The sequence below is a fragment of the Arachis hypogaea genome, chromosome 6 (genome assembly GCF_003086295.3).
Source record: "Arachis hypogaea cultivar Tifrunner chromosome 6, arahy.Tifrunner.gnm2.J5K5, whole genome shotgun sequence".
In the NCBI taxonomy this organism is placed as follows: domain Eukaryota; kingdom Viridiplantae; phylum Streptophyta; class Magnoliopsida; order Fabales; family Fabaceae; genus Arachis; species Arachis hypogaea.
In genome coordinates, this window is record NC_092041.1 from 44243349 (window position 1) to 44258613 (window position 15265).

The following is a 15265-nucleotide window of genomic DNA, read 5'->3' on the forward strand; positions in this document are numbered from 1 at the left end:
GATTAAGTGAGATGTGGAGGATGGTGGTGGAAGTGCTTGTTATGCCATTGGCCGAAGGGCTGTAATTGTTTATGAATTGGCTGGTTCTGGATTGAACCGTGAGCCGGAATAGCTGTGTATGCTATGAATATTGGCTGGTTATGGATTTAACCGTGAGCCGGAATGGCTGATATGGATGTTGATCCATGGATGAGAATTCATGCATGTTTATGCTGAATTATTGATAATTGTTATTTGCACTTCCACTATCTGAGATACGAGTTTCCCTGGGTAGTAGCAGTGGCTAGCCACCACGTGCTCCAGGTTGAGACTTGATACTCTGTTGACCCTATGTCGTAAGTGTGGCCGGGCACTGTGAAAGACCCGGATGAGCTCGCCCCCGTATATATTCACCAGTGAGGGTGATGGATATAGATCATGATTATGATCAAGTTTATGACGAGTATAACTCGAGTTGGGGATGCATGACAGAGGGACAGTCCAATGGTTAGCGACCAGGACTTGTCGGGTTGGCTCTATAACCGACAAGATGATATCATCAGCCACTAGGAACAGGCATTCATCATATGCATACTATATGAATTGTTTGAGATTGCCTATTTGACTGCATAATACTTGCTAATTGTCTAAATGCCTTAACTGTTCCTATTTGTATATTCTTTGTTTGATATAACTGTGTTTGCTACATTATACTTCTGCTGGTGGTTGGGAGGTCTGAAGGAATTGGAAAAGGAAGTATTAGTTAGACTGAAGAATCTTTAGTCAGATGCCCTTTATGGTTTAGCTTGTTTATAAGTGTTGATATTATCTGGAGGAAGTTCTAGGATTGCCTTTGGCTTTCCTCCATTATTATGTATTATATATGTGGAAGCTGTTACCATGCTGGGGACCTCTGGTTCTCACCCATGCGGATTTTGTGGTTTTCAGATGCAGGACGTGAGGTTTCTCGCTGAGGCATGCTGGAGACTTCTAGATTTGCGAAGATCCTTTGTTCTCGGGGCTATGTTTTGGTTTATATGTTTTGCTTAGATACTTTTATCTCCATTAAATAATACAAACTGTGATGACTCCTCTTATGGGAGATTTTGGAGAATAGGTTTTATGTATTTGTGTCCCTTTGGGTTTCCTTTGGGGTTTTCCTTATTTTATCATAGGTATATATTGTTATGCTCGGACCGGTTATCTTCGCAGTCGGATCTTGAGTCTTGATATTCCTGTTTTTGACACTCCTTTGTATATATATAATCTCGCGTTGGTTATCCTTGTTCGTTACGTTATCGATCGGAGTGTTGCGCTTTAAGGTTGCGGTTTTTGTTTACCCCTTTTTCTACAAAGGCTCCTAGTTATAATAAATCATTCATACTACTATACGTACTAAATTTTTATTTTAGAGGTCTTAATACCTTGCCATCTTTGAATTATGACTTAAGCATAAGACTCTGTATGGTAGGGTGTTACATTATGGTATCAGAGCAGTTCGTTCCTGTAGAGCCTGAGGGATGGACTGATTATGCTTCTGTGCATTCTCTGTGTGTGTGTTATGTGCTATTAGTATATCTGCTTGATATAATTGGCATAAACGTTCATGAGCATACATTTGGGACTTTGAAGTACTAGACTTCCGATATTGAGACTGATCAACTTAATATCGATTGTTTGGTATGTATAGGAACCAGATGGTGCCTCGTGGACGCGGTAGAGGTAGTGCGAGAGGTCGTACGAATGCTCGTGCGCCGGAGAATAACCCTAATGACCTGGTGAACTTTATGACTGCGTTGGAGAACATGGCTGCTGCTATGCAAGCCACTGCTGAGGCTCTTGGTCAACAGATGAACAACCATGGTAATGATGGAGGTGGAGTTCAGGGCCCGATGACACTGGCAAACTTTTTAAAGGTTAATCCACCTAAATTCAAGGGAACTACTAGTCCGACTGAGGCTGATACGTGGTTTCATGCTATAGAGCGAGCACTGCAAGCACAAGTGGTGCCTGAAGGGCAGCGTGTTGAGTTTGCTACCTATATGCTTACAGGTGAAGCGTCCCATTGGTGGCAAGGTATCCGACGTCTTCTGCAGCAGGGTGATGACTATATCACCTGGAATGTTTTCCAAGAGGAGTTCTATAAGAAGTACTTTCCGACTTCTGCTAGGACGGCTAAGGAACTTGAATTGTTACAGCTGAAGCAGGGTACTATGTCCATATCAGAGTATACTGACAAGTTTGAAGAGCTGTTCAGGTTCTCTTGTATGTGCCAAGGGACTCCGGTGGAATATGAGGAATGGAAGTGTGTTAAGTATGAAGGAGGACTCCGGAGTGATATTTTTAGTTCAGTGGGACCAATGGAGATTAGGACTTTCTCCGAGTTGGTAAACAAGTGTAGGGTTGCTGAAGAGTGTGTGAAAAGGGCAACTGCTGAAAAGGGGAGTCACAGAGGATCATTCCCACAGAACCGAGGGAAGAGCTTTGCACCTAGAGGTCCGTCTTTCAAAAGGGGGAGCTCTTTCAGAAGGCCCAACAACAACAACAATTTCCAAGGGAAGAAGTATGGGAAGCAGCCTCAGAATGATCAAGCTTGTACTAGGTGTGGAAGTCACCATCCGGGAGCACCATGCAAGGCCGGATGGGGTTTGTGCTACACTTGTGGAAAGGCGGGGCATAAAGCCGCAAATTGTCCGGAGAAGCAGAAACAAGGTGCTGGAAAGGCACAACAGACTGGTCGAGTGTTCACCACTTCAGCTGTAGGAGCTGAGGGATCTGAGACACTTATTCGAGGTAACTGTGAAATGGCTGGACAAACTTTAAATGCTTTATTTGATTCGGGAGCATCACATTCATTCATTGCATTTGAGAAAGCCCATGAGTTAGGACTGAAGATTGTAACTTTAGGTTATGATCTAAGGGTGTACAATGCTACCCATGAAGCCATGGTAACTAGGCTAGGATGCCCGGAAGTTTCCTTTAGGTTCAAGCAGCGTGATTTTGTTCATAATTTAATCTGCTTACCGATGATCGGTCTTGATCTTATCTTGGGGTTGGACTGGTTATCTAAGAACCATGTTCTGCTAGATTGTTCTACAAAGTCAGTGTACTTTATGCCGGAGGATACAGAAGGGCCGGTCGTAGTAAATAATTATTACTTGAATTCGATGAAGGTGAACTGTTCCGGAACCGAATGTCAGGGTATCATGTTGTTAACCGCGGGCGTTTCGGGTGATGATCAAAGGTTGGAACAGATTCCGGTTGTGTGTGAGTTTCCAGAAGTGTTTCCCGATGATATTGATGAGTTTCCACCTAACCGAGAGGTTGAGTTTGCTATTGAATTGGTGCCAGGGGCGGGACCAATCTCAAGTGCTCCTTATAGGATGTCACCGTTAGAGATGAACGAGTTAAAGTCTCAGTTAGAGGATTTGTTGGGAAAGAATTTTATACGCCCAAGTGTATCTCCATAGGGTGCTCCAGTGTTGCTGGTGAAGAAGAAGGATGGGAGTATGCGGCTCTGTGTGGATTACAGACAGCTGAACAAGGTTACAATAAAGAATAAGTACCCATTGCCGAGAATTGATGATCTCATGGATCAGTTACAAGGAGCTGGAGTTTTCTCCAAGATCGACTTGCGATCCGGTTATCACCAGATAAGGGTGAGTGGTGAGGATATCCCTAAAACCGCTTTTAGGACTCGTTATGGTCATTACGAGTACACTGTAATGTCTTTTGGGTTGACGAACGCTCCTGCGGTATTCATGGATTACATGAATAGAGTTTTCTGTCCGTTTTTGGATAAATTCGTTGTTGTCTTCATTGATGACATACTGATTTATTCCAAGACTGAAGAAGAGCATGCGGAACACTTGAGGACCGTATTGCAGATTCTAAAGGAGAAGAAACTTTATGCAAAACTGTCTAAGTGCGAGTTTTGGAAGAGTGAGGTGAAGTTTTTGGGCCATGTGGTGAGTAAGAAAGGAATAGCCGTAGATCCAACTAAGGTGGAGGCTGTGATGGATTGGAAGCAAACAACCACCGTAACAGAGATAAGGAGTTTTCTGGGTTTAGCTGGCTATTACCGAAGGTTTATCAAGGGCTTTTCACAGATAGCTTTGCCAATGACAAAGTTAACCCGCAAAGACACTCCATTTGTTTGGACTCCTGAGTGCGAGGAGAGCTTTCAGACATTGAAGAAAAAGTTGACCACTGCACCTGTGTTAGTGTTACCCGAGCCGAATGAGCCATTTGAGGTGTATTGTGATGCCTCATTGAAGGGTCTAGGGTGCGTGCTGATGCAGCATCATAATGTGGTGGCGTATGCCTCACGACAGTTGAGACCTCATGAAGTTAGTAACCTACGCACGATTTGGAACTCGCTGCGGTTGTGTTTGCCTTGAAGGTGTGGAGGCATTATCTCTATGGGGTTAAGTTCCGAGTTTTCTTTGATCATAAGAGCTTGAAGTATCTCTTTGATCAGAAAGAGCTCAATATGAGGCAGAGGAGGTGGATGGAATTGTTGAAGGACTACGACTTTGAGTTGCATTACCATCCGGGAAAGGCGAATGTAGTGGCAGATGCGTTGAGTCGGAAGTCATTATATGCGGCTTGGATGATGCTTCAAGAGGAGAAGTTGCTCAAGGGATTTGAGAGTCTGAAAATTGGTGCTCGAGAAGTATCCGGAACTTTGTGTTTGAGCCGATTAGAGATCTCAAGTGATTTTAAGTCCGAAATCCTAAAGGCTCATCAAAATGATGAAGCGTTATGGAAGGTGTTACCGGCTATTGAGCAAGGAAAACAATGGAGAGTGTCGAGAGAAAAAGATGGGTTATGGAGATTCAAGGGTAGGGTCATTATGCCGGATGTTGGCACTTTGAGGCAAGATATTTTAAAGGAGGCACACAAAAGCGGATTCTCCATTCACCCGGGCAGTACTAAGATGTACCATGATTTAAAGGCAATGTTCTGGTGGCCAGGTATGAATAATGATGTGGCGGAATATGTTTCAAAAAAAGGTGAATATTGAACATCAAAGACCTTCCGGGATGTTGCAACCTTTAGAGATTCCACAATGGAAGTGGGAAAGTATTGCAATGGACTTTGTGTCGGGATTGCCAAGGACTAAGGCTGGTTTTGATGCTATTTGGGTGATTGTGGACCGACTAACGAAGTCAGCTCACTTTTTGCCCATTCGGATGACTTACACCCTTGAGGAGATAGCATGGTTATATATAAAGGAGATTGTGAGACTTCATGGTGTACCTGCTACTATAATCTCTGATAGAGATCCTCGTTTCACTTCAAGGTTTTGGGGTGCATTTCAGAAAGCTTTTGGAACCCGATTAAGCTTGAGCACGGCTTACCATCCTCAGATGGTCAATCCGAGAGGACGATCCAAACACTAGAGGATATGTTGAGAGCTTGTGTTTTGGACCAACCAGCGAGTTGGGATCGGTATATGCCATTAGTGGAGTTTGCATACAATAATAGTTATCATGTGAGCATTGGAATGGCTCCGTATGAGGCCTTGTATGGGAGGAAATGTCAATCTCCGCTATGTTGGTATGAAGCTGGAGAGAAAAGCTTGTTGGGGCCGGAAATGATAGTTGAGACTACTGAACAAGTCAAGAAAATCCGTGATAGGATGCTTACGGCGCAGAGTCGTCAAAAGAGTTACGCCGATCAGAGGCGAAAGCCCTTAGAATTTGAGGAAGGAGATCATGTTTTCCTTAAGGTTACTCCGACCACGGGAGTAGGTAGGGCGATTAAGGCAAAGAAGTTGAATCCTCGATACATTGGTCCATTTCAAATCCTAGAGAGGATTGGACCGGTGGCGTATCGGATGGCTCTACCACCTCATCTTTCGAATCTGCACGACGTGTTTCACGTGTCGCAGCTTCGGAAGTACACTCCTGATGCTAGCCATGTGTTGGAACCTGAGTCGGTTCAGTTAAGGGAAGATTTGACGCTTCCAGTGGCTCCGGTCAGAATCGATGATACTAGTATCAAACGGTTGCGTGGAAAAGAGGTTTCATTGGTCAAAGTGGCATGGAGTCGAGGCGGTGTTGAGGAACACACTTGGGAACTTGAGTCAGAGATGCGAACGGATTATCCGCATTTATTCTTAGGTAATTGCATTTGAATTTTGTGGGCAAAATTCCCAATTAGGTGGGTAGAATGTAAAACCCGGTTAATTAACGGTTAATTAACCCATAAATGAGAATTTATTCTAGAAAGCCTAAAATGTGATTTTTATGGCTAAATGTGATAGAGGAGACTGAGACGAGAATTTCGGTACCAATTTTATAGAATTCGGACCAAGATTGGACCGAACGGGCCAAACCGGGCCAATTGGACCTAAAGTGGGCCCTTGGCCCAACATAACTTAACCAAAACCCTAGTTTTCAGCACTCTCTCTCCTCATTTGTTACACACACAAGCTGAAATTTGAGAGAAAGGGAGGAAGAACACTCTCTCAAGTTCTCTCCCTTGGTTGATCTTCAAACCACCATAACTTTTGATCTAGAGCTCCGATTGCCGCCCCGTTTGCGGCCACGCGTTCACCGCGGAGAGCTCTAAAAAACCCACACAATTAATCTTGAGGTAAGCCACGTTTTTCTCTTCGAAATTCCAGCCTTGTTTTCGAGTTTTATGAGCAAAAATGTTGAGATTTTGGGTTCTTTGGTGTTATAGGACCCAACTCTCTTGAAGGAGAAGGTTAATCTTGTCTCCTTGGACCTTGGGTGTGGTAAGATTCTCAACCCTAGTGTAATTTGTGATTTTATGATGTTTGGGTTTTGAGATGTTGTGTATGGGTATGATGATTGTGGCTTAGGTTGTGTATGTGTGGATATTGGAGCTTGATTGGTGATTTTGAAAATCTTGGAAAGGGTTTGGTGGTGAAAAATCTGTTCTTGGAGGTATTGAGGCCTTGAGAGCTTGTGGATAAGTGGTTTGGAAGTGCTCCGGTTGAGCTTGGGAAAATCGGCTAAGGTATGGTTTCGGTTTCCCGTATCTAATATGTAATGTGGTAGGAAATACTTAGGCTAGAGACCCTAAGATAGGCATTGAATGGTTGATGTTGATTAATGATTGAGATATATGATGTGGTCATATATGTGATGATGGTTAATGATGCCTTGGTGGTATGATGTATGAGAAATATGCATGTTGTGATATATGCTTGATGATTGATTATGGTTGAATTGTGGGTTGAACCATGTTTATGGTGAGTATGATGTTGATTGTGTACAATGATGATTTATTGGAATTGGTGTTGTTGAGAATTGGCATGAGTAAGAGTATATGATATGTCAATATATTTGAGTTTGAGCCACTTGGGTGAAGTGGGTTAGAATGATGAGATAGTGATTTTGTATATTGTGGTAATGTGTCAATGTGTGAGTTGAGGAGGCTTGATGTTGAAATTGATATATTTTGATTGATTTCAAAGAAAAGGGATGAAAATGGCATGTTTTGATTGATTTTGAAAAGAGTTGGAAATGGCTTGTTTGCAAATGGCACTTTGTGGTTTTCATGAAAAATATGGTTTTTGGGCATACTTTGGTGGGACATAACTTGGATTACGAATCTCTGTTTTGTGCCAAATCTATTTAGAAATGAAATTGGATCCGGGATGTCCATGCCGTTCGAAGAACGGGTGAAAAACGATTTAAAATGAGAAAGTTATGTCCGTTGGAAGATTGGGGTTTAAATTGGTGAATTCTGCAGCTTTTAACTTAGAAAATTTTTAGCAGAATGACCCCTTGCGCGTGGGCGCACTTGGCGCGTGCGCGCCGTTCTTCCCGAAAATGCCATCCACACGTGAGCGTGATGTGCGCGGGCGCGCCGATGGTGCTGCACCCAATGCCCAGCCATTTTCCAGAGAGTCATGCCAGAACTGTGCCAGTGTTGTGCCTGGGGCACGAGAACACCCACGCGTACGCGTGGTTGACCCGTACGCGTCGATTGGCAAATTTTTAATCCACGCGTTAGCGTGCATGACGCTTGCGCGTCGATGAAGTTTTTGAGGCCATCCACGCGTGCGCGTGGAGTGCGCGTACGCGCGGACCTGTTTTTCATCCCAAAGTTGATTTTTGAGTTTTAAAAGCCAAATCTCATACTTCTAAGCCTCCGATCTCACCACTTATATCTTAAATCAATATGACATGCCTAGCTATTAAAAAGGGGCTAGTGAATGAGGTAACTTGCGAGTGAAGCAAGGGAAAATGAATAATCAATGAGGATCATTGAGGATTAAGTGAGATGTGGAGGATGGTGGTGGAAGTGCTTGTTATGCCATTGGCCGAAGGGCTGTAATTGTTTATGAATTGGCTGGTTCTGGATTGAACCGTGAGCCGAAATAGCTGTGTATGCTATGAATATTGGCTGGTTATGGATTTAACCGTGAGCCGGAATGGCTGATATGGATGTTGATCCATGGATGAGAATTCATGCATGTTTATGCTGAATTATTGATAATTGTTATTTGCACTTCCACTATCTGAGATACGAGTTTCCCTGGGTAGTAGCAGTGGCTAGCCACCACGTGCTCCAGGTTGAGACTTGATACTCTGTTGACCCTATGTCGTAAGTGTGGCCGGGCACTGTGAAAGACCCGGATGAGCTCGCCCCCGTATATATTCACCAGTGAGGGTGATGGATATAGATCATGATTATGATCAAGTTTATGACGAGTATAACTCGAGTTGGGGATGCATGACAGAGGGACAGTCCAATGGTTAGCGACCAGGACTTGTCGGGTTGGCTCTATAACCGACAAGATGATATCATCAGCCACTAGGAACAGGCATTCATCATATGCATACTATATGAATTGTTTGAGATTGCCTATTTGACTGCATAATACTTGCTAATTGTCTAAATGCCTTAACTGTTCCTATTTGTATATTCTTTGTTTGATATAACTGTGTTTGCTACATTATACTCCTGCTGGTGGTTGGGAGGTCTGAAGGAATTGGAAAGGGAAGTATTAGTTAGACTGAAGAATCTTTAGTTAGATGCCCTTTATGGTTTAGCTTGTTTATAAGTGTTGATATTATCTGGAGGAAGTTCTAGGATTGCCTTTGGCTTTCCTCCATTATTATGTATTATATATGTGGAAGCTGTTACCATGCTGGGGACCTCTGGTTCTCACCCATGCAGATTTTGTGGTTTTCAGATGCAGGACGTGAGGTTTCTCGCTGAGGCATGCTGGAGACTTCTAGATTTGCGAAGATCCTTTGTTCTCGGGGCTATGTTTTGGTTTATATGTTTTGCTTAGATACTTTTATCTCCATTAAATAATACAAACTGTGATGACTCCTCTTATGGGAGATTTTGGAGAATAGGTTTTATGTATTTGTGTCCCTTTGGGTTTCCTTTGGGGTTTTCCTTATTTTATCATATGTATATATTGTTATGCTTGGACCGGTTATCTTCGCAGCCGGATCTTGAGTCTTGATATTCCTGTTTTTGACACTCCTTTGTATATATATAATCTCGCGTTGGTTATCCTTGTTCGTTACGTTATCGATCGGAGTGTTGCGCTTTAAGGTTGCGGTTTTTGTTTACCCCTTTTTCTACAAAGGCTCCTAGTTATAATAAATCATTCATACTACTATACGTACTAAATTTTTATTTTAGAGGTCGTAATACCTTGCCATCTTTGAATTATGACTTAAGGATAAGACTCTGTATGGTAGGGTGTTACAAGGTAGCCATTGACAACGGTGACACCCTACATAGAGCTTGCCATGGAAGGAACCCTGCGTGTGGGAAGAGGACTTCAAGGAAGAGTAGAAATTCAAAGGATAACGCATCTCCAAAACTCCAACATATTTCTCATTATTGCACACCAAGTAACGATTTGATTCTCTCTTATTTTTCTAATAATTTTAAATACTTTGACTTCTTACAATTAAATCCAAATAACCTTATTGGCCTCCTGACTAAGATTAATAAAATAAACATTGATTGCTTCAAACCAATATTCTCCGTGGGATCGACCCTTACTCACGTAAGGTATTACTTGGACGACCCAGTGCACTTGCTGGTTAGTTGTGCGAATTACAAATTCGTGCACCAACAATAAATATATCGGATGTTCATTTTACTAGGTAGACGGATGGTTATTCTAATATTAAGATTTAGATGGGTAATTTGAAGATATAGTGTATTTTAATTTGATTTATGATTATTCATGTTGTTCAAAAAAGTTATTGATTACCTAACATAACCTTTTTTTTGTTTTTTTTATCCAAAACCGACCTTCAGTTTCTATCCCTATCCAAAATAGACCCTTAATTTTTTACTCCCATCCAAAGTCTAACCCTCGGTTTTCTACTCCCACCCAAATGTGAGCCTCTAATTTATAGTTTCTAATTTAAAAAAAAAACATTATATCCATATCTAAAAAAAACACACAAACTTTTCATAACTATGCATAACACACTCCTTATAACACCCGAGTTTTTAAAATAGTTTTAAATTTAAAAATAAAATTTAATTTAATTATGATTTATTCTATTATTTTAAATTATCTATCAGAAACTATATTGATACTATATTGATAGTTACCGTCTAAATTAATTATTATTATTATTATTATTATTATTATTATTATTATTATTATTATTATCGTTCAAAAAAAAGAAAGGAAAAGAAAGTGGCCGAAGCCATTTAGAGAAAAAGAAACGAAATGAAACATAGCTTATATATATAACCAATGCCACCAAATCACTATTTATTATATTCATTACCTTAGTTCCATATATACATAACCGTGAGCCTTTAAGGAAACGAAGAAAAGAGATCGAAACGTGGCTCATATGCATATATCTACACATATAACAATGACAACTCACCATTCTTACTAATCAAAATATCTACCTATCTCCTTTCATTAATTCATTATTGCCACGGACAGGGAGGAGAAAGAAAGGCCGAGAGAGAGACCGTGGGTGAGGGAGGAAACCATGATTCCCTTTGATCTTTCGGTTTCGATTTTTTGAGATTCGTAACTCCAATAGAAAAATCTAATCCGATAAAAGTGTTCGTATCTTTCTCCTCTACATGTTGGTGTTATTTTTGTCCGGTGGAAGTCGACGGTAACGTAACTCTCCTGCCTCTTGAGTTCGGCTAACTGGAGTTCTAGGAAGCACAGACGATTTCTGACGCTTTCTCCTTCAGCAGCTCGATCAGAAAGCTTCTCCGGAGCTTCTGTTGTTTTGATTTCGTACGGAAGTAGGGGATTTTGTTTTGAAATTAACTGTTTTTAAACTATGAATACCATGGACGTCTAGTTGATATTTGTAAATAATTTATGATTGTTTGAAATGACTGAATGATGAACATGTATTTGATTTCTCGATTGAAAAGAGGTTGAAAATGGTTCAGTTGGGACCCGAAAAAGGGTGGCTAACCCCGAGTTTTAGGGAAAGTGCTGCAGAAATTTTATAAAAATCTGAGGTTTTATTTGAAAAGTTATTTTAAAAGATTTGGTTTTGAAAAATTAAATTATTTGAGATTTATTCAGTTGAGAAAAGGTGTATTCTATTTTTAAACTAGATTTATTAAGAAAAACATAATATTTTAAATCCAATTGTGTAAGGAGAGATTTTGTTCTAAGTGTTGGTTTGAGTTTTTTTTTTTTAAAGAAAAGTAATTATTTATCTAAAGTAGAAATAAAAGTATTTCCAAAAGATTAACAAAATAGTTTTACTAAGTAAGTTAATTATTTGCATTAAATTCATTACTTTTACGGCATTTCCATTCCCTACTGAGAATGTGTGGTTTGTTCTCACCCCAAAATCTTCCACCCTTTCAGTGACACAGGTTCAAAGATTCAGTTAGAAGATGCAGACGACTAGTAGATTTATTTGTGAATCCTGTTATTTTTATAGAGTTCCCTCGCCCTTGTTTCTTTAAGTTTTATTTTATCTAGAGGGATAGGTATTTTATTTGAGTTTTATATTGAATTCATTGGTATAGCAATTATTATTATTAATAATTGTGTGATTTTAATTACTACAAATAATTTTCTGGTATTTTCTTATAAACTGAAATGCGATATCGACCTAAAGGCTCAATATTAAATAGTAAATAGGGAGAACAGGTTAGTAACGTCTTACTTTTGGTACGATCATGATGTGCTAAAAGTTAGGGTGTTACATTATGGTATCAGAGTAGTTCGTTCCTATTAAAGCCTTGGAAATGGACTAATTATGCTTCACTGCATACTCTGAGTGTTTGTCATGCAATAGGACTTGTCCTAATGATAAGAGTTTGAGTTTTGAGATGCATGACTGTCTGTTGATTAATGCTGTTAGCTTACCATTGCATACCTCATGGTAATAAGTCTGGCCAACTTAATACTAGTGATTTATGTATATGAGAGTACTAACGGGTTATCATAGACGCAATAGAAGTAATAAGTAACGTAAATTACGGGGTTTGGGAACGTTAGAAGTTAAGTTTAGGGGTTAGCTCCGTTTCAACGCATAATCCTTATTCGTGCTAATGTGAATCTCTTCCTTGGTTGTTTGCCGTAAGACTTTTTGTTTCAAATTTCTTTCATCAGATATGGTTTCTTTCACATTTGCAAACTGAACATGCCACACTTCTCTATTTCTTTTCTTCGATATTTTTGAAAATGGAGTTAATATGAATCTTTTCCATCTTATATCAATTTTTGAGGGCGAAAATTTTTGTAAGGTGGGTAAGATATAACACCCGAATTTTTAAAATAGCTTTGAATTTAAAAATAAAATTTAATTTAATTATGACTTATTCTATTATTTTAAATTATCTATCAGAAACTATATTGATAGTTACTGTCTAAATTAATTATTATTATTATTATTATTATTATTATTATTATTATTATTATTATTATTATCGTTCAAAAAAAAAAGAAAGAAAAAGAAAGTAGCCGAAGCCATTTCGAGAAAAAGAAAGAAAATGAAACATAGCTTATATATATATATATATATATATATAACCAAAAGAAAAAAGAAAAGAGATTGAAACGTGGCTCATATGCATACATCTACACATATAACAATGACAACTCACCATCCTCACTAATCAAAATATCTACCTATCTCCTTTCATTAATTCATTATTGCCACGGACAGGGAGAAGAAAAAAAGGCCGAGAGAGAGACCGTGGGTGAGGGAGGATACCATGACTCCCTTTGATCTTTCGGTTTTAATTTCTTGAAATTTGTAATTCTAATAAAAAATCTAATCCGATAAAAGTGTTCGTATCTTTCTCTTCTATATGTTGGTGTTATTTTTGTCCGGTGAAAGTCGACGGTAACGTAACTCTCCTACTCCTTGAGTTCGGCTAACTGGAGTTCTAGGAAGCACAGACGATTTCTAACGCTTTCTCCTTCAGCAGCTCGATCAGAAAGCTTCTCCGGAACTTCTGTTGTTTTGATTTCCTACGGAAGTAGGGAATTTTGTTTTGAAATTAACTGTTTTTAAACTATAAATGCCATGGAAGTCTAGTGGGTATTTGTAAATAATTTATGATTGTTTGAAATGACTGAATGATGAACATGTATTTGATTTCTCGATTGAATAGAGGTTGAAAATGGTTCAGTTGGGACCCGAAAAAAGGTGGCTAACCCCGAGTTTTAGGGGAAGTGCTGCCGAAATTTTATAAAAGTCTGAGGTTTTATTTGAAAAGTTATTTTAAAAGATTTGGTTTTGGAAAATTAAATTATTTGAGATTTATTCAGTTGAGAAAAGGTGTATTCTATTTTTAAACTAGATTTATTAAGAAAAACAGAATGTTTTAAATCCATTGTGTAAGGAAAGATTTTGTTCTAAGTGTTGTTTTGAGTTTTTTTTTTAAGAAAAGGAATCTCTACCACAGGAGAGCAGAGAACAAAGATTAAAGGAATATATTAATTAATGAAGCATCTGCCACAGGAGAGCAGATGTGACATTGTTTGGGCCTTAGTGCCAAATGTAAAGTGGGGACGCCCACACACTGAGAACTGTTTTCCAGATGTACGCTTGTTGATTTGGAAAGTCACACTGATGTGGCCTAGCCGTACGACTTGTAAGCACACTGATGCATCTGGAAAGCCATATCTGGGACTTGTGCCCGGGTAATGTCGGAAGCAGGTAGGCAACCGACACATGAGCTCATGGCCTGCGTTAGGGATAGACATGCATCATGTTGTTTGCACATTTGTATTTTATTGCGCTTGCTTGTTTTATTACTTTGTGATTGTATTGTTTGTCTTGTTGTGACTTGCTTGTACATTGAATTGAATCTCTTGCTTGCACTATCTGTTTGTGAGTGTATTAAAGTGATTACGAGTTGACATTTGACTGAGGATTAACTATGTAGCTGAGAGACAGAAAATGTGACTAGTTTTATATTTAAAATTTGTTTTGAGTTTAGAAATTTAAAGAAAAGTAATTATTTATCTAAAGTAGAAATAAAAGTATTTCCAAAGGGTTAACAAAATAGTTTTACTAAGTAAGTTAATTATTTGCATTAAATTCATTACTTTTACGGTATTCCCGTTCCCTACTGAGAACGTGTGGTTTGTTCTCACCCCAAAATCTTCCACTTTTTCAGTGACACAGGTTCGAAGATTCAGTTAGAAGATGCAGACGACTAGTAGATTTACTTGTGATTCCTGTTGTTTTTATAGAGTTCCCTCACGCTTGTTGCTTTAAGTTTTATTTTATCCAGAGGGATAGGTATTGTATTTGAGTTTTATATTGAATTCATTGGTATAGCATTTATTATTATTAATAATTGTGTGATTTTAATTACTACAAATAATTTTCTGGTATTTTCTTATAAACTGAAATGCGATATCGACCTAAAGACTCAATATTAAATAATAAATAGGGAGAACAGGTTAGTAACGCCTTACTTTTGGTACGATCATGACGTGCTAAAAGTTAGGGTGTTACACTCCTCCAATCCACTACAAAAAAATTAGCCGCAGCTGGTGCATATAGCAAACTTTAATAACATGTTTCAACTCTATTTGTATGATATCACCTTAAAATTCATTTTCCTCCTTTTGATTGTTAAGAGTTAGGCTAATATTTTTGGTTTAGGTTTAGGCTAATTTTTCTAATTGAATGTAACTACCATTTATGGACTCTATAATAAAAATAAGCCTAAGCAATTCCTTTTGCTTATTGGGTGAAAAAATACCAACAAATTAAGTAGAACTATAAATCACATGCATATAAATTTCTCCAAACGGCTTACCCATATATATCAAGGAATTAATGCTTGACATATTCTA